Below are 18,243 nucleotides of genomic sequence, written 5' to 3' on the forward strand. Positions count from 1 at the left end.
CCCTGGGATGCGGGGGAGCCGAGCACGGGTGCCAAAGAGGTTCCATTGTAATGGACTTTGAGTTGGGAAATGGAGGAGCGACAGCAATGCGGATGGCACCGTTGCAAAGCTGACTTTCTGCAGAAGAGGCACAGCTCAAGTTTTTTGCCCTGGCTCTTTGGCTGTGGGAGCAGAGGCCAACCGTTCGTGCTGTACTCCCTGGGATGCTGGGCAGCCGAGCACGGGTGCCAAAGAGGTTCCATTGTAATGGACTTTGAGTTGGGAAATGGAGGAGCGACAGCACTGCAGATGGCACCCTTGCAAAGCTGACTTTCTGCAGAAGAGGCACAGCTCAAGTTTTTTGCCCTGGCTCTTCGGCTGTGGGAGCAGAGGCGAACCGTTCGTGCTCTACTCCCTGGGATGCTGGGCAGCCGAGCACGGGTGCCAAAGAGGTTCCATTGTAATGGACTTTGAGTTGGGAAATGGAGGAGCGACAGCAATGCGAATGGCACCATTGCAAAGCTGGCTTTCTGCAGAAGAGGCACAGCTCAAGTTTTGTGCCCTGGCTCTTCGGCTGTGGGAGCAGAGGCCAAGCGTTCGTGTTGTACTCCCTGGGATGCTGGGCAGCCGAGCACGGGTGCCAAAGAGATTCCATTGTAATGGACTTTGAGTTGGGAAATGGAGGAGCGACAGCAATGCGGATGGCAGCGTTGCAAAGCTGACTTTCTGCAGAAGAGGCACAGCTCAAGTTTTTTGCCCTGGCTCTTCGGCTGTGGGAGCAGAGGCCAACCGTTCGTGCTCTGCTCCCTGGGATGCTGGGCAGCTGAGCACGGGTGCCAAAGAGGTTCCATTGTAATGGACTTTGAGTTGGGAAATGGAGGAGCGACAGCACTGCTGATGGCACCCTTGCAAAGCTGGCTTTCTGCAGAAGAGGCACAGCTCACGTTTTTTGCCCTGGCTCTTCGGCTGTGGGAGCAGAGGCCAACCGTTCGTGTTCTACTCCCTGGGATGCTGGGCAGCCGAGCACGGGTGCCAAAGAGGTTCCATTGTAATGGACTTTGAGTTGGGAAATGGAGGAGCGACAGCAATGCGGATGGCACCGTTGCAAAGCTGACTTTCTGCAGAAGAGGCACAGCTCAAGTTTTTTGCCCTGGCTCTTTGGCTGTGGGAGCAGAGGCCAACCGTTCGTGCTGTACTCCCTGGGATGCTGGGCAGCCGAGCACGGGTGCCAAAGAGGTTCCATTGTAATGGACTTTGAGTTGGGAAATGGAGGAGCGACAGCAATGCGGATGGCAGCGTTGCACAGCTGACTTTCTGCAGAAGAGGCACAGCTCAAGTTTTTTGCCCTGGCTCTTCGGCTGTGGGAGCAGAGGCCAACCGTTTGTGCTCTACTCCCTGGGATGCTGGGCAGCCGAGCACGGGTGCCAAAGAGGTTCCATTGTAATGGACTTTGAGTTGGGAAATGGAGGAGCGACAGCAATGCGGATGGCAGCGTTGCACAGCTGACTTTCTGCAGAAGAGGCACAGCTCAAGTTTTTTGCCCTGGCTCTTCGGCTGTGGGAGCAGAGGCCAACCGTTCGTGCTCTACTCCCTGGGATGCTGGGTAGCCGAGAACGGGTGCGAAAGAGATTCCATTGTAATGGACTTTGAGTTGGGAAATGGAGGCGCGACTGCAATGCGGATGGCACCGTTGCAAAGCTGACTTTCTGCAGTAGAGGCACAGCTCAAGTTTTTTGCCCTGGCTCTTCGGCTGTGGGAGCAGAGGCCAACCGTTCGTGCTCTACTCCCTGGGATGCTGGGTAGCTGAGCACGGGTGCCAAAGAGGTTCCATTGTAATGGACTTTGAGTTGGGAAATGGAGGAGCGACAGCAATGCGGATGGCACCATTGCAAAGCTGACTTTCTGCAGAAGAGGCACAGCTCAAGTTTTTTGCCCTGGCTCTTCGGCTGTGGGAGCAGAGGCCAAGCGTTCGTCCTGTACTCCCTGGGATGCTGGGCAGCCGAGCACGGGTGCCAAAGAGGTTCCATTGTAATGGACTTTGAGTTGGGAAATGGAGGAGTGACAGCAATGCGGATGGCACCATTGCAAAGCTGACTTTCTGCAGAAGAGGCACAGCTCAAGTTTTTTGCCCTGGCTCTTCGGCTGTGGGAGCAGAGGCCAACCGTTCGTGCTGTACTCCCTGGGATGCTGGGCAGCCGAGCACGGGTGCCAAAGAGGTTCCATTGTAATGGACTTTGAGTTGGGAAATGGAGGAGCGACAGCAATGCGAATGGCACCATTGCAAAGCTGGCTTTCTGCAGAAGAGGCACAGCTCAAGTTTTGTGCCCTGGCTCTTCGGCTGTGGGAGCAGAGGCCAACCGTTCGTGTTCTACTCCCTGGGATGCTGGGCAGCCGAACACGGGTGGCAAAGAGGTTCCATTGTAATGGACTTTGAGTTGGGAAATGGAGGAGCGACAGCAATGCGGATGGCACCGTTGCAAAGCTGACTTTCTGCAGAAGAGGCACAGCTCAAGTTTTTTGCCCTGGCTCTTCGGCTGTGGGAGCAGAGGCCAACCGTTCGTGCTCTACTCCCTGGGATGCTGGGTTGCCGAGCATGGGTGCGAAAGAGATTCCATTGTAATGGACTTTGAGTTAGGAAATGGAGGAGCGACTGCAATGCGGATGGCACCGTTGGAAAGCTGACTTTCTGCAGTAGAGGCACAGCTCAAGTTTTTTGCCCTGGCTCTTCGGCTGTGGGAGCAGAGGCCAAGAGTTCGTGCTCTACTCCCTGGGATGCTGGGCAACTGAGCACGGGTGCCAAAGAGGTTCCATTGTAATGGACTTTGAGTTGGGAAATGGAGGAGCGACAGCACTGCAGATGGCACTGTTGCAAAGCTGACTTTCTGCAGAAGAGGCACAGCTCAAGTTTTTTGCCCTGGCTCTTCGGCTGTGGGAGCAGAGGCCAACCGTTCGTGCTCTACTCCCTGGGATTCTGTGCAGCCAAGATTGGTTGCCGAAGAGGTTCCATTGTAATGGACTTTGCGTTGGGAAATGGAGGAGCGGCAGCAATGCGGATGGCAGCGTTGCAAAGCTGACTTTCTGCAGAAGAGGCACAGCTCAAATTTTTTGCCCTGGCTCTTCGGCTGTGGGAGCAGAGGCCAACCATTCGTGCTCTACTTCCTGGGATGCTGGACAGCCGAGCACGGGTGCCAAAGAGGTTCCATTGTAATGGACTTTGAGTTGGGAAATGTAGGAGCGACAGCACTGCAGATGGCACCGTTGCAAAGCTGACTTTGTGCAGAAGAGGCACAGCTCAAGTTTTTTGCCCTGGCTCTTTGGCTGTGGGAGCAGAGGCCAACCGTTCGTGCTCTACTCCCTGGGATGCTGGGCAACCGAGCACGGGTGCCAAAGAGGTTCCATTGTAATGGACTTTGAGTTGGGAAATGGAGGAGCGACAGCAATGCGGATGGCACCATTGCAAAGCTGACTTTCTGCAGAAGAGGCACAGCTCAAGTTTTTTGCCCTGGCTCTTCGGCTGTGGGAGCAGAGGCCAACCGTTCGTGCTCTACTCCCTGGGATGCTGGGCAGCCGAGCACGGGTGCCAAAGAGGTTCCATTGTAATGGACTTTGAGTTGGGAAATGGAGGAGCGACAGCAATGCGGATGGCAGTGTTGAAAAGCTGACTTTCTGCAGAAGAGGCACAGCTCAAGTTTTTTGCCCTGGCTCTTCGGCTGTGGGAGCAGAGGCCAAGAGTTCGTGCTCTACTCCCTGGGATGCTGGGCAACTGAGCACGGGTGCCAAAGAGGTTCCATTGTAATGGACTTTGAGTTGGGAAATGGAGGAGCGACAGCACTGCAGATGGCACTGTTGCAAAGCTGACTTTCTGCAGAAGAGGCACAGCTCAAGTTTTTTGCCCTGGCTCTTCGGCTGTGGGAGCAGAGGCCAACCGTTCGTGCTCTACTCCCTGGGATTCTGTGCAGCCAAGATTGGTTGCCGAAGAGGTTCCATTGTAATGGACTTTGCGTTGGGAAATGGAGGAGCGGCAGCAATGCGGATGGCAGCGTTGCAAAGCTGACTTTCTGCAGAAGAGGCACAGCTCAAATTTTTTGCCCTGGCTCTTCGGCTGTGGGAGCAGAGGCCAACCATTCGTGCTCTACTTCCTGGGATGCTGGACAGCCGAGCACGGGTGCCAAAGAGGTTCCATTGTAATGGACTTTGAGTTGGGAAATGTAGGAGCGACAGCACTGCAGATGGCACCGTTGCAAAGCTGACTTTGTGCAGAAGAGGCACAGCTCAAGTTTTTTGCCCTGGCTCTTTGGCTGTGGGAGCAGAGGCCAACCGTTCGTGCTCTACTCCCTGGGATGCTGGGCAACCGAGCACGGGTGCCAAAGAGGTTCCATTGTAATGGACTTTGAGTTGGGAAATGGAGGAGCGACAGCAATGCGGATGGCACCATTGCAAAGCTGACTTTCTGCAGAAGAGGCACAGCTCAAGTTTTTTGCCCTGGCTCTTTGGCTGTGGGAGCAGAGGCCAACCGTTCGTGCTCTACTCCCTGGGATGCTGGGCAGCCGAGCACGGGTGCCAAAGAGGTTCCATTGTAATGGACTTTGAGTTGGGAAATGGAGGAGCGACAGCAATGCGGATGGCAGTGTTGAAAAGCTGACTTTCTGCAGAAGAGGCACAGCTCAAGTTTTTTGCCCTGGCTCTTCGGCTGTGGGAGCAGAGGCCAAGCGTTTGTGCTCTACTCCCTGGGATGCTGGGCAGCCGAGCACGGGTGCCAAAGAGGTTCCATTGTAATGGACTTTGAGTTAGGAAATGGAGGAGTGACAGCAATGCGGATGGCACCGTTGCAAAGCTGACTTTCTGCAGAAGAGGCACAGCTCAAGTTTTTTGCCCTGGCTCTTCGGCTGTGGGAGTAGAGGCCAACCGTTCGTGCTCTACTCCCTGGGATGCTGGGCAGCCGAGCACGGGTGCCAAAGAGGTTCCATTGTAATGGACTTTGAGTTGGGAAATGGAGGAGCGACAGCAATGCGGATGGCACCGTTGCAAAGCTGACTTTCTGCAGAAGAGGCACAGCTCAAGCGTTTTGACCTGGCTCTTCGGCTGTGGGAGCAGAGGCCAGCCGTTCGTGCTCTACTCCCTGGGATGCGGGGGAGCCGAGCACGGGTGCCAAAGAGGTTCCATTGTAATGGACTTTGAGTTGGGAAATGGAGGAGCGACAGCAATGCGGATGGCACCGTTGCAAAGCTGACTTTCTGCAGAAGAGGCACAGCGCAAGTTTTTTGCCCTGGCTCTTTGGCTGTGGGAGCAGAGGCCAACCGTTCGTGCTGTACTCCCTGGGATGCTGGGCAGCCGAGCACGGGTGCCAAAGAGGTTCCATTGTAATGGACTTTGAGTTGGGAAATGGAGGAGCGACAGCACTGCAGATGGCACCCTTGCAAAGCTGACTTTCTGCAGAAGAGGCACAGCTCAAGTTTTTTGCCCTGGCTCTTCGGCTGTGGAAGCAGAGGCCAACCGTTCGTGCTCTACTCCCTGGGATGCTGGGCAGCCAAGAGTGGATGCCGAAGAGGTTCCATTGTAATGGACTTTGAGTTGGGAAATGGAGGAGCGGCAGCAATGCGGATGGCACCGTTGCAAAGCTGACTTTCTGCAGAAGAGGCACAGCTCAAGTTTTGTGCCCTGGCTCTTCGGCTGTGGGAGCAGAGGCCAACCGTTCGTGCTCTACTCCCTGGGATGCTGGGCAGCCGAGCACGGGTGCCAAAGAGGTTCCATTGTAATGGACTTTGAGTTGGGAAATGGAGGAGCGACAGCAATGCGGATGGCACCGTTGCAAAGCTGACTTTCTGCAGAAGAGGCACAGCTCAAGTTTTTTGCCCTGGCTCTTTGGCTGTGGGAGCAGAGGCCAACCGTTCGTGCTCTACTCCCTGGGATGCTGGGCAGCCGAGCACGGGTGCCAAAGAGGTTCCATTGTAATGGACTTTGAGTTGGGAAATGGAGGAGCGACAGCACTGCAGATGGCAGCGTTGCAAAGCTGACTTTCTGCAGAAGAGGCACAGCTCAAGTTTTTTGCCCTGGCTCTTCGGCTGTGGGAGCAGAGGCCAAGCGTTCGTGCTCTACTCCCTGGGATGCTGGGTAGCCGAGCACGGGTGCGAAAGAGATTCCATTGTAATGGACTTTGAGTTGGGAAATGGAGGAGCGACTGCAATGCAGATGGCACCGTTGCAAAGCTGACTTTCTGCAGAAGAGGCACAGCTCAAGTTTTGTGCCCTGGCTCATCGGCTGTGGGAGCAGAGGCCATCCGTTCGTGCTCTACTTCCTGGGATGCTGAGCAGCCGAGCACGGGTGCCAAAGAGGTTCCATTGTAATGGACTTTGAGTTGGGAAATGGAGGAGCGACAGCAATGCGGATGGCACCGTTGCAAAGCTGACTTTCTGCAGAAGAGGCACAGCTCAAGTTTTTTGCCCTGGCTCTTCGGCTGTGGGAGCAGAGGCCAACCGTTCGTGCTCTGCTCCCTGGGATGCTGGGCAGCTGAGCACGGGTGCCAAAGAGGTTCCATTGTAATGGACTTTGAGTTGGGAAATGGAGGAGCGACAGCAATGCGGATGGCACCCTTGCAAAGCTGACTTTCTGCAGAAGAGGCACAGCTCAAGTTTTTTGCCCTGGCTCTTCGGCTGTGGGAGCAGAGGCGAACCGTTCGTGCTCTACTCCCTGGGATGCTGGGCAGCCGAGCACGGGTGCCAAAGAGGTTCCATTGTAATGGACTTTGAGTTGGGAAATGGAGGAGCGACAGCAATGCGAATGGCACCATTGCAAAGCTGGCTTTCTGCAGAAGAGGCACAGCTCAAGTTTTGTGCCCTGGCTCTTCGGCTGTGGGAGCAGAGGCCAAGCGTTCGTGTTGTACTCCCTGGGATGCTGGGCAGCCGAGCACGGGTGCCAAAGAGGTTCCATTGTAATGGACTTTGAGTTGGGAAATGGAGGAGCGACAGCAATGCGGATGGCACCGTTGCAAAGCTGACTTTCTGCAGAAGAGGCACAGCTCAAGTTTTTTGCCCTGGCTCTTCGGCTGTGGGAGCAGAGGCCAACCGTTCGTGCTCTACTCCCTGGGATGCTGGGTTGCCGAGCATGGGTGCGAAAGAGATTCCATTGTAATGGACTTTGAGTTGGGAAATGGAGGAGCGACAGCAATGCGGATGGCAGCGTTGCAAAGCTGACTTTCTGCAGAAGAGGCACAGCTCAAGTTTTTTGCCCTGGCTCTTCGGCTGTGGGAGCAGAGGCCAACCGTTCGTGCTCTGCTCCCTGGGATGCTGGGCAGCTGAGCACGGGTGCCAAAGAGGTTCCATTGTAATGGACTTTGATTTGGGAAATGGAGGAGCGACAGCACTGCTGATGGCACCCTTGCAAAGCTGACTTTCTGCAGAAGAGGCACAGCTCACGTTTTTTGCCCTGGCTCTTCGGCTGTGGGAGCAGAGGCGAACCGTTCGTGCTCTACTCCCTGGGATGCTGGGCAGCCGAGCACGGGTGCCAAAGAGGTTCCATTGTAATGGACTTTGAGTTGGGAAATGGAGGAGCGACAGCAATGCGAATGGCACCATTGCAAAGCTGGCTTTCTGCAGAAGAGGCACAGCTCAAGTTTTGTGCCCTGGCTCTTCGGCTGTGGGAGCAGAGGCCAAGCGTTCGTGCTGTACTCCCTGGGATGCTGGGCAGCCGAGCACGGGTGCCAAAGAGGTTCCATTGTAATGGACTTTGAGTTGGGAAATGGAGGAGCGACAGCAATGCGGATGGCACCGTTGCAAAGCTGACTTTCTGCAGAAGAGGCACAGCTCAAGTTTTTTGCCCTGGCTCTTCGGCTGTGGGAGCAGAGGCCAACCGTTCGTGCTGTACTCCCTGGGATGCTGGGCAACCGAGCACGGGTGCCAAAGAGGTTCCATTGTAATGGACTTTGAGTTGGGAAATGGAGGAGCGACAGCAATGCGGATGGCAGCGTTGCACAGCTGACTTTCTGCAGAAGAGGCACAGCTCAAGTTTTTTGCCCTGGCTCTTCGGCTGTGGGAGCAGAGGCCAACCGTTTGTGCTCTACTCCCTGGGATGCTGGGCAGCCGAGCACGGGTGCCAAAGAGGTTCCATTGTAATGGACTTTGAGTTGGGAAATGGAGGAGCGACAGCAATGCGGATGGCAGTGTTGGAAAGCTGACTTTCTGCAGAAGAGGCACAGCTCAAGTTTTTTGCCCTGGCTCTTCGACTGTGGGAGCAGAGGCGAAGCGTTCGTGCTCTACTCCCTGGGATGCTGGGCAGCCGAGCACGGGTGCCAAAGAGGTTCCATTGTAATGGACTTTGAGTTGGGAAATGGAGTAGTGACAGCAATGCGGATGGCACCGTTGCAAACTGACTTTCTGCAGAAGAGGCACAGCTCAAGTTTTTTGCCCTGGCTCTTCGGCTGTGGGAGTAGAGGCCAACCGTTCGTGCTCTACTCCCTGGGATGCTGGGCAGCCGAGCACGGGTGCCAAAGAGGTTCCATTGTAATGGACTTTGAGTTGGGAAATGGAGGAGCGACAGCAATGCGGATGGCACCGTTGCAAAGCTGACTTTCTGCAGAAGAGGCACAGCTCAAGCGTTTTGACCTGGCTCTTCGGCTGTGGGAGCAGAGGCCAGCCGTTCGTGCTCTACTCCCTGGGATGCTGGGCAGCCGAGCACGGGTGCCAAAGAGGTTCCATTGTAATGGACTTTGACTTGGGAAATGGAGGAGCGACAGCAATGCGGATGGCAGCGTTGCAAAGCTGACTTTCTGCAGAAGAGGCACAGCTCAAGTTTTTTGCCCTGGCTCTTTGGCTGTGGGAGCAGAGGCCAACCGTTCGTGCTCTACTCCCTGGGATGCTGGGCAGCCGAGCACGGGTGCCAAAGAGGTTCCATTGTAATGGACTTTGAGTTGGGAAATGGAGGAGCGACAGCAATGCGGATGGCACCCTTGCAAAGCTGACTTTCTGCAGAAGAGGCACAGCTCAAGTTTTTTGCCCTGGCTCTTTGGCTGTGGAAGCAGAGGCCAACCATTCGTGCTCTACTCCCTGGGATGCTGGGCAGCCAAGAGTGGTTGCCGAAGAGGTTCCATTGTAATGGACTTTGAGTTGGGAAATGGAGGAGCGGCAGCAATGCGGATGGCACCGTTGCAAAGCTGACTTTCTGCAGAAGAGGCACAGCTCAAGTTTTTTGCCCTGGCTCTTTGGCTGTGGGAGCAGAGGCCAACCGTTCGTGCTCTACTCCCTGGGATGCTGGGCAGCCGAGCACGGGTGCCAAAGAGGTTCCATTGTAATGGACTTTGAGTTGGGAAATGGAGGAGCGACAGCAATGCTGATGGCACCGTTGCAAAGCTGACTTTCTGCAGAAGAGGCACAGCTCAAGCGTTTTGCCCTGGCTCTTCGGCTGTGGGAGCAGAGGCCAGCCGTTCGTGCTCTACTCCCTGGGATGCTGGGCAGCCGAGCACGGGTGCCAAAGAGGTTCCATTGTAATGGACTTTGACTTGGGAAATGGAGGAGCGACAGCAATGCGGATGGCAGCGTTGCAAAGCTGACTTTCTGCAGAAGAGGCACAGCTCAAGTTTTTTGCCCTGGCTCTTCGGCTGTGGGAGCAGAGGCGAACCGTTCGTGCTCTACTCCCTGGGATGCTGGGCAGCCGAGCACGGGTGCCAAAGAGGTTCCATTGTAATGGACTTTGAGTTGGGAAATGGAGGAGCGACAGCACTGCAGATGGCACCCTTGCAAAGCTGACTTTCTGCAGAAGAGGCACAGCTCAAGTTTTTTGCCCTGGCTCTTTGGCTGTGGAAGCAGAGGCCAACCATTCGTGCTCTACTCCCTGGGATGCTGGGCAGCCAAGAGTGGTTGCCGAAGAGGTTCCATTGTAATGGACTTTGAGTTGGGAAATGGAGGATCGGCAGCAATGCGGATGGCACCGTTGCAAAGCTGACTTTCTGCAGAAGAGGCACAGCTCAAGTTTTTTGCCCTGGCTCTTCGGCTGTGGGAGCAGAGGCCAACCGTTCGTGCTCTACTCCCTGGGATGCTGGGCAGCCGAGCACGGGTGCCAAAGAGGTTCCATTGTAATGGACTTTGAGTTGGGAAATGGAGGAGCGACAGCACTGCAGATGGCACCGTTGCAAAGCTGACTTTCTGCAGAAGAGGCACAGCTCAAGTTTTTTGCCCTGGCTCTTTGGCTGTGGAAGCAGAGGCCAACCATTCGTGCTCTACTCCCTGGGATGCTGGGCAGCCAAGAGTGGTTGCCGAAGAGGTTCCATTGTAATGGACTTTGAGTTGGGAAATGGAGGAGCGGCAGCAATGCGGATGGCACCGTTGCAAAGCTGACTTTCTGCAGAAGAGGCACAGCTCAAGTTTTTTGCCCTGGCTCTTTGGCTGTGGGAGCAGAGGCCAAGCGTTCGTGCTCTACTCCCTGGGATGCTGGGCAGCCGAGCACGGGTGCCAAAGAGGTTCCATTGTAATGGACTTTGAGTTGGGAAATGGAGGAGCGACAGCAATGCGGATGGCACCGTTGCAAAGCTGACTTTCTGCAGAAGAGGCACAGCTCAAGCGTTTTGCCCTGGCTCTTCGGCTGTGGGAGCAGAGGCCAGCCGTTCGTGCTCTACTCCCTGGGATGCTGGGCAGCCGAGCACGGGTGCCAAAGAGGTTCCATTGTAATGGACTTTGAGTTGGGAAATGGAGGAGCGACAGCAATGCGGATGGCAGCGTTGCAAAGCTGACTTTCTGCAGAAGAGGCACAGCTCAAGTTTTGTGCCCTGGCTCTTCGGCTGTGGGAGCAGAGGCGAACCGTTCGTGCTCTACTCCCTGGGATGCTGGGCAGCCAAGCACGGGTGCCAAAGAGGTTCCATTGTAATGGACTTTGAGTTGGGAAATGGAGGAGCGACAGCACTGCAGATGGCACCCTTGCAAAGCTGACTTTCTGCAGAAGAGGCACAGCTCAAGTTTTTTGCCCTGGCTCTTTGGCTGTGGGAGCAGAGGCCAACCATTCGTGCTCTACTCCCTGGGATGCTGGGCAGCCAAGAGTGGTTGCCGAAGAGGTTCCATTGTAATGGACTTTGAGTTGGGAAATGGAGGAGCGGCAGCAATGCGGATGGCAGCGTTGCAAAGCTGACTTTCTGCAGAAGAGGCACAGCTCAAGTTTTTTGCCCTGGCTCTTTGGCTGTGGGAGCAGAGGCCAACCGTTCGTGCTCTACTCCCTGGGATGCTGGGCAGCCGAGCACGGGTGCCAAAGAGGTTCCATTGTAATGGACTTTGAGTTGGGAAATGGAGGAGTGACAGCAATGCGGATGGCACCGTTGCAAAGCTGACTTGGTGCAGAAGAGGCACAGCTCAAGTTTTTTGCCCTGGCTCTTTGGCTGTTGGAGCAGAGGCCAGGCGTTCGTGCTCTACTCCCTGGGATGCTGGGCAGCCGAGCACGGGTGCCAAAGATGTTCCATTGTAATGGACTTTGAGTTGGGAAATGGAGGAGTGACAGCAATGCGGATGGCACCGTTGGAAAGCTGACTTTCTGCAGAAGAGGCACAGCTCAAGTTTTTTGCCCTGGCTCTTCGGCTGTGGGAGCAGAGGCCAACCGTTCGTGCTCTACTCCCTGGGATGCTGGGCAGCCGAGCACGGGTGCCAAAGAGGTTCCATTGTAATGGACTTTGAGTTGGGAAATGGAGGAGTGACAGCAATGCGGATGGCACCCTTGCAAAGCTGACTTTCTGCAGAAGAGGCACAGCTCATGCGTTTTGAACTGGCTCTTCGGCTGTGGGAGCAGAGGCCAGCCGTTCGTGCTCTACTCCCTGGGATGCTGGGCAGCCGAGCACGGGTGCCAAAGAGGTTCCATTGTAATGGACTTTGAGTTGGGAAATGGAGGAGCGACAGCAATGCGGATGGCACCGTTGCAAAGCTGACTTTCTGCAGAAGAGGCACAGCTCAAGTTTTTTGCCCTGGCTCTTTGGCTGTGGGAGCAGAGGCCAACCGTTCGTGCTCTACTCCCTGGGATGCTGGGCAGCCGAGCACGGGTGCCAAAGAGGTTCCATTGTAATGGACTTTGAGTTGGGAAATGGAGGAGCGACAGCAATGCGGATGGCACCGTTGCAAAGCTGACTTTCTGCAGAAGAGGCACAGCTCAAGCGTTTTGCCCTGGCTCTTCGGCTGTGGGAGCAGAGGCGAAGCGTTCGTGCTCTACTCCCTGGGATGCTGGGCAGCCGAGCACGGGTGCCAAAGAGGTTCCATTGTAATGGACTTTGACTTGGGAAATGGAGGAGTGACAGCAATGCGGATGGCAGCGTTGCAAAGCTGACTTTCTGCAGAAGAGGCACAGCTCAAGTTTTTTGCCCTGGCTCTTTGGCTGTGGGAGCAGAGGCCAACCGTTCGTGCTCTACTCCCTGGGATGCTGGGCAGCCGAGCACGGGTGCCAAAGAGGTTCCATTGTAATGGACTTTGAGTTGGGAAATGGAGGAGCGACAGCACTGCAGATGGCACCTTTGCAAAGCTGACTTTCTGCAGAAGAGGCACAGCTCAAGTTTTTTGCCCTGGCTCTTTGGCTGTGGAAGCAGAGGCCAACCATTCGTGCTCTACTCCCTGGGATGCTGGGCAGCCAAGAGTGGTTGCCGAAGAGGTTCCATTGTAATGGACTTTGAGTTGGGAAATGGAGGAGCGGCAGCAATGCGGATGGCACCGTTGCAAAGCTGACTTTCTGCAGAAGAGGCACAGCTCAAGTTTTTTGCCCTGGCTCTTTGGCTGTGGGAGCAGAGGCCAACCGTTCGTGCTCTACTCCCTGGGATGCTGGGCAGCCGAGCACGGGTGCCAAAGAGGTTCCATTGTAATGGACTTTGAGTTGGGAAATGGAGGAGCGACAGCAATGCGGATGGCACCGTTGCAAAGCTGACTTTCTGCAGAAGAGGCACAGCCCAAGCCTTTTGCCCTGGCTCTTCGGCTGTGGGAGCAGAGGCCAAGCGTTCGTGCTCTACTCCCTGGGATGCTGGGCAGCCGAGCACGGGTGCCAAAGAGGTTCCATTGTAATGGACTTTGAGTTGGGAAATGGAGGAGCGACAGCAATGCGGATGGCAGCGTTGCAAAGCTGACTTTCTGCAGAAGAGGCACAGCTCAAGTTTTTTGTCCTGGCTCTTCGGCTGTGGGAGCAGAGGCGAACCGTTCGTGCTCTACTCCCTGGGATGCTGGGCAGCCAAGCACGGGTGCCAAAGAGGTTCCATTGTAATGGACTTCGAGTTGGGAAATGGAGGAGCGACAGCACTGCAGATGGCACCCTTGCAAAGCTGACTTTCTGCAGAAGAGGCACAGCTCAAGTTTTTTGCCCTGGCTCTTTGGCTGTGGAAGCAGAGGCCAACCATTCGTGCTCTACTCCCTGGGATGCTGGGCAGCCAAGAGTGGATGCCGAAGAGGTTCCATTGTAATGGACTTTGAGTTGGGAAATGGAGGAGCGGCAGCAATGCGGATGGCAGCGTTGCAAAGCTGACTTTCTGCAGAAGAGGCACAGCTCAAGTTTTTTGCCCTGGCTCTTTGGCTGTGGGAGCAGAGGCCAACCGTTCGTGCTCTACTCCCTGGGATGCTGGGCAGCCGAGCACGCGTGCCAAAGAGGTTCCATTGTAATGGACTTTGAGTTGGGAAATGGAGGAGTGACAGCAATGCGGATGGCACCGTTGCAAAGCTGACTTGGTGCAGAAGAGGCACAGCTCAAGTTTTTTGCCCTGGCTCTTTGGCTGTGGGAGCAGAGGCCAAGCGTTCGTGCTCTACTCCCTGGGATGCTGGGCAGCCGAGCACGGGTGCCAAAGATGTTCCATTGTAATGGACTTTGAGTTGGGAAATGGAGGAGTGACAGCAATGCGGATGGCACCGTTGCAAAGCTGACTTTCTGCAGAAGAGGCACAGCTCAAGTTTTTTGCCCTGGCTCTTCGGCTGTGGGAGTAGAGGCCAACCGTTCGTGCTCTACTCCCTGGGATGCTGGGCAGCCGAGCACGGGTGCCAAAGAGGTTCCATTGTAATGGACTTTGAGTTGGGAAATGGAGGAGTGACAGCAATGCGGATGGCACCGTTGCAAAGCTGACTTTCTGCAGAAGAGGCACAGCTCATGCGTTTTGACCTGGCTCTTCGGCTGTGGGAGCAGAGGCCAGCCGTTCGTGCTCTACTCCCTGGGATGCTGGGCAGCCGAGCACGGGTGCCAAAGAGGTTCCATTGTAATGGACTTTGAGTTGGGAAATGGAGGAGCGACAGCAATGCGGATGGCACCGTTGCAAAGCTGACTTTCTGCAGAAGAGGCACAGCTCAAGTTTTTTGCCCTGGCTCTTTGGCTGTGGGAGCAGAGGCCAACCGTTCGTGCTCTACTCCCTGGGATGCTGGGCAGCCGAGCACGGGTGCCAAAGAGGTTCCATTGTAATGGACTTTGAGTTGGGAAATGGAGGAGCGACAGCAATGCGGATGGCACCGTTGCAAAGCTGACTTTCTGCAGAAGAGGCACAGCTCAAGCGTTTTGCCCTGGCTCTTCGGCTGTGGGAGCAGAGGCGAACCGTTCGTGCTCTACTCCCTGGGATGCTGGGCAGCCAAGCACGGGTGCCAAAGAGGTTCCATTGTAATGGACTTCGAGTTGGGAAATGGAGGAGCGACAGCACTGCAGATGGCACCCTTGCAAAGCTGACTTTCTGCAGAAGAGGCACAGCTCAAGTTTTTTGCCCTGGCTCTTTGGCTGTGGAAGCAGAGGCCAACCATTCGTGCTCTACTCCCTGGGATGCTGGGCAGCCAAGAGTGGTTGCCGAAGAGGTTCCATTGTAATGGACTTTGAGTTGGGAAATGGAGGAGCGGCAGCAATGCGGATGGCAGCGTTGCAAAGCTGACTTTCTGCAGAAGAGGCACAGCTCAAGTTTTTTGCCCTGGCTCTTTGGCTGTGGGAGCAGAGGCCAAGCGTTCGTGCTCTACTCCCTGGGATGCTGGGCAGCCGAGCACGGGTGCCAAAGAGGTTCCATTGTAATGGACTTTGAGTTGGGAAATGGAGGAGTGACAGCAATGCGGATGGCACCGTTGCAAAGCTGACTTGGTGCAGAAGAGGCACAGCTCAAGTTTTTTGCCCTGGCTCTTTGGCTGTGGGAGCAGAGGCCAAGCGTTCGTGCTCTACTCCCTGGGATGCTGGGCAGCCGAGCACGGGTGCCAAAGATGTTCCATTGTAATGGCCTTTGAGTTGGGAAATGGAGGAGTGACAGCAATGCGGATGGCACCGTTGCAAAGCTGACTTTCTGCAGAAGAGGCACAGCTCAAGTTTTTTGCCCTGGCTCTTCGGCTGTGGGAGTAGAGGCCAACCGTTCGTGCTCTACTCCCTGGGATGCTGGGCAGCCGAGCACGGGTGCCAAAGAGGTTCCATTGTAATGGACTTTGAGTTGGGAAATGGAGGAGTGACAGCAATGCGGATGGCACCGTTGCAAAGCTGACTTTCTGCAGAAGAGGCACAGCTCATGCGTTTTGACCTGGCTCTTCGGCTGTGGGAGCAGAGGCCAGCCGTTCGTGCTCTACTCCCTGGGATGCTGGGCAGCCGAGCACGGGTGCCAAAGAGGTTCCATTGTAATGGACTTTGAGTTGGGAAATGGAGGAGCGACAGCAATGCGGATGGCACCGTTGCAAAGCTGACTTTCTGCAGAAGAGGCACAGCTCAAGTTTTTTGCCCTGGCTCTTTGGCTGTGGGAGCAGAGGCCAACCGTTCGTGCTCTACTCCCTGGGATGCTGGGCAGCCGAGCACGGGTGCCAAAGAGGTTCCATTGTAATGGACTTTGAGTTGGGAAATGGAGGAGCGACAGCAATGCGGATGGCACCGTTGCAAAGCTGACTTTCTGCAGAAGAGGCACAGCTCAAGCGTTTTGCCCTGGCTCTTCGGCTGTGGGAGCAGAGGCCAGCCGTTCGTGCTCTACTCCCTGGGATGCTGGGCAGCCGAGCACGGGTGCCAAAGAGGTTCCATTGTAATGGACTTTGAGTTGGGAAATGGAGGAGCGACAGCAATGCGGATGGCACCGTTGCAAAGCTGACTTTCTGCAGAAGAGGCACAGCTCAAGTTTTTTGCCCTGGCTCTTCGGCTGTGGGAGCAGAGGCGAACCGTTTGTGCTCTACTCCCTGGGATGCTGGGCAGCCGAGCACGGGTGCCAAAGAGGTTCCATTGTAATGGACTTTGAGTTGGGAAATGGAGGAGCGACAGCACTGCAGATGGCACCCTTGCAAAGCTGACTTTCTGCAGAAGAGGCACAGCTCAAGTTTTTTGCCCTGGCTCTTTGGCTGTGGAAGCAGAGGCCAACCATTCGTGCTCTACTCCCTGGGATGCTGGGCAGCCAAGAGTGGTAGCCGAAGAGGTTCCATTGTAATGGACTTTGAGTTGGGAAATGGAGGAGCGGCAGCAATGCGGATGGCACCGTTGCAAAGCTGACTTTCTGCAGAAGAGGCACAGCTCAAGTTTTTTGCCCTGGCTCTTTGGCTGTGGGAGCAGAGGCCAACCGTTCGTGCTCTACTCCCTGGGATGCTGGGCAGCCGAGAACGGGTGCCAAAGAGGTTCCATTGTAATGGACTTTGAGTTGGGAAATGGAGGAGCGGCAGCAATGCGGATGGCACCGTTGCAAAGCTGACTTTCTGCAGAAGAGGCACAGCTCAAATTATTTGCCCTGGCTCTTCGGCTGTGGGAGCAGAGGCCATCCGTTCGTGCTCTACTCCCTGGGATGCTGGACAGCCGAGCACGGGTGCCAAAGAGGTTCCATTGTAATGGACTTTGAGTTGGGAAATGGAGGAGCGACAGCAATGCGGATGGCACCGTTGCAAAGCTGACTTTCTGCAGAAGAGGCACAGCTCAAGTTTTTTGCCCTGGCTCTTTGGCTGTGGGAGCAGAGGCCAACCGTTCGTGCTGTACTCCCTGGGATGCTAGGCAACCGAGCACGGGTGCCAAAGAGGTTCCATTGTAATGGACTTTGAGTTGGGAAATGGAGGAGCAACAGCAATGCGGATGGCAGCGTTGCAAAGCTGACTTTCTGCAGAAGAGGCACAGCTCAAGTTTTTTGCCCTGGCTCTTTGGCTGTGGGAGCAGAGGCCAACCGTTCGTGCTCTACTCCCTGGGATGCTGGGCAGCCGAGCACGGGTGCCAAAGAGGTTCCATTGTAATGGACTTTGAGTTGGGAAATGGAGGAGTGACAGCAATGCGGATGGCACCGTTGCAAAGCTGACTTGGTGCAGAAGAGGCACAGCTCAAGTTTTTTGCCCTGGCTCTTCGGCTGTGGGAGCAGAGGCCAACCGTTCGTGCTGTACTCCCTGGGATGCTGGGCAGCCGAGCACGGGTGCCAAAGAGGTTCCATTGTAATGGACTTTGAGTTGGGAAATGGAGGAGCGACAGCAATGCGGATGGCACCGTTGCAAAGCTGACTTTCTGCAGAAGAGGCACAGCTCAAGTTTTTTGCCCTGGCTCTTCGGCTGTGGGAGCAGAGGCCAAGCGTTCGTGCTCTACTCCCTGGGATGCTGGGCAGCCGAGCACGGGTGCCAAAGATGTTCCATTGTAATGGACTTTGAGTTGGGAAATGGAGGAGTGACAGCAATGCGGATGGCACCGTTGCAAAGCTGACTTTCTGCAGAAGAGGCACAGCTCAAGTTTTTTGCCCTGGCTCTTCGGCTGTGGGAGCAGAGGCCAAGCGTTCGTGCTCTACTCCCTGGGATGCTGGGCAGCCGAGCACGGGTGCCAAAGAGGTTCCATTGTAATGGACTTTGAGTTGGGAAATGGAGGAGTGACAGCAATGCGGATGGCACCGTTGCAAAGCTGACTTGGTGCAGAAGAGGCACAGCTCAAGTTTTTTGCCCTGGCTCTTCGGCTGTGGGAGTAGAGGCCAACCGTTCGTGCTCTACTCCCTGGGATGCTGGGCAGCCGAGCACGGGTGCCAAAGAGGTTCCATTGTAATGGACTTTGAGTTGGGAAATGGAGGAGCGACAGCAATGCGGATGGCACCGTTGCAAAGCTGACTTTCTGCAGAAGAGGCACAGCTCAAGCGTTTTGACCTGGCTCTTCGGCTGTGGGAGCAGAGGCCAGCCGTTCGTGCTCTACTCCCTGGGATGCGGGGGAGCCGAGCACGGGTGCCAAAGAGGTTCCATTGTAATGGACTTTGAGTTGGGAAATGGAGGAGCGACAGCAATGCGGATGGCACCCTTGCAAAGCTGACTTTCTGCAGAAGAGGCACAGCTCAAGTTTTTTGCCCTGGCTCTTCGGCTGTGGGAGTAGAGGCCAACCGTTCGTGCTCTACTCCCTGGGATGCTGGGC

This window comes from Psittacula echo (assembly GCF_963264785.1).
Source record: "Psittacula echo genome assembly, chromosome: 17".
In the NCBI taxonomy this organism is placed as follows: domain Eukaryota; kingdom Metazoa; phylum Chordata; class Aves; order Psittaciformes; family Psittacidae; genus Psittacula; species Psittacula echo.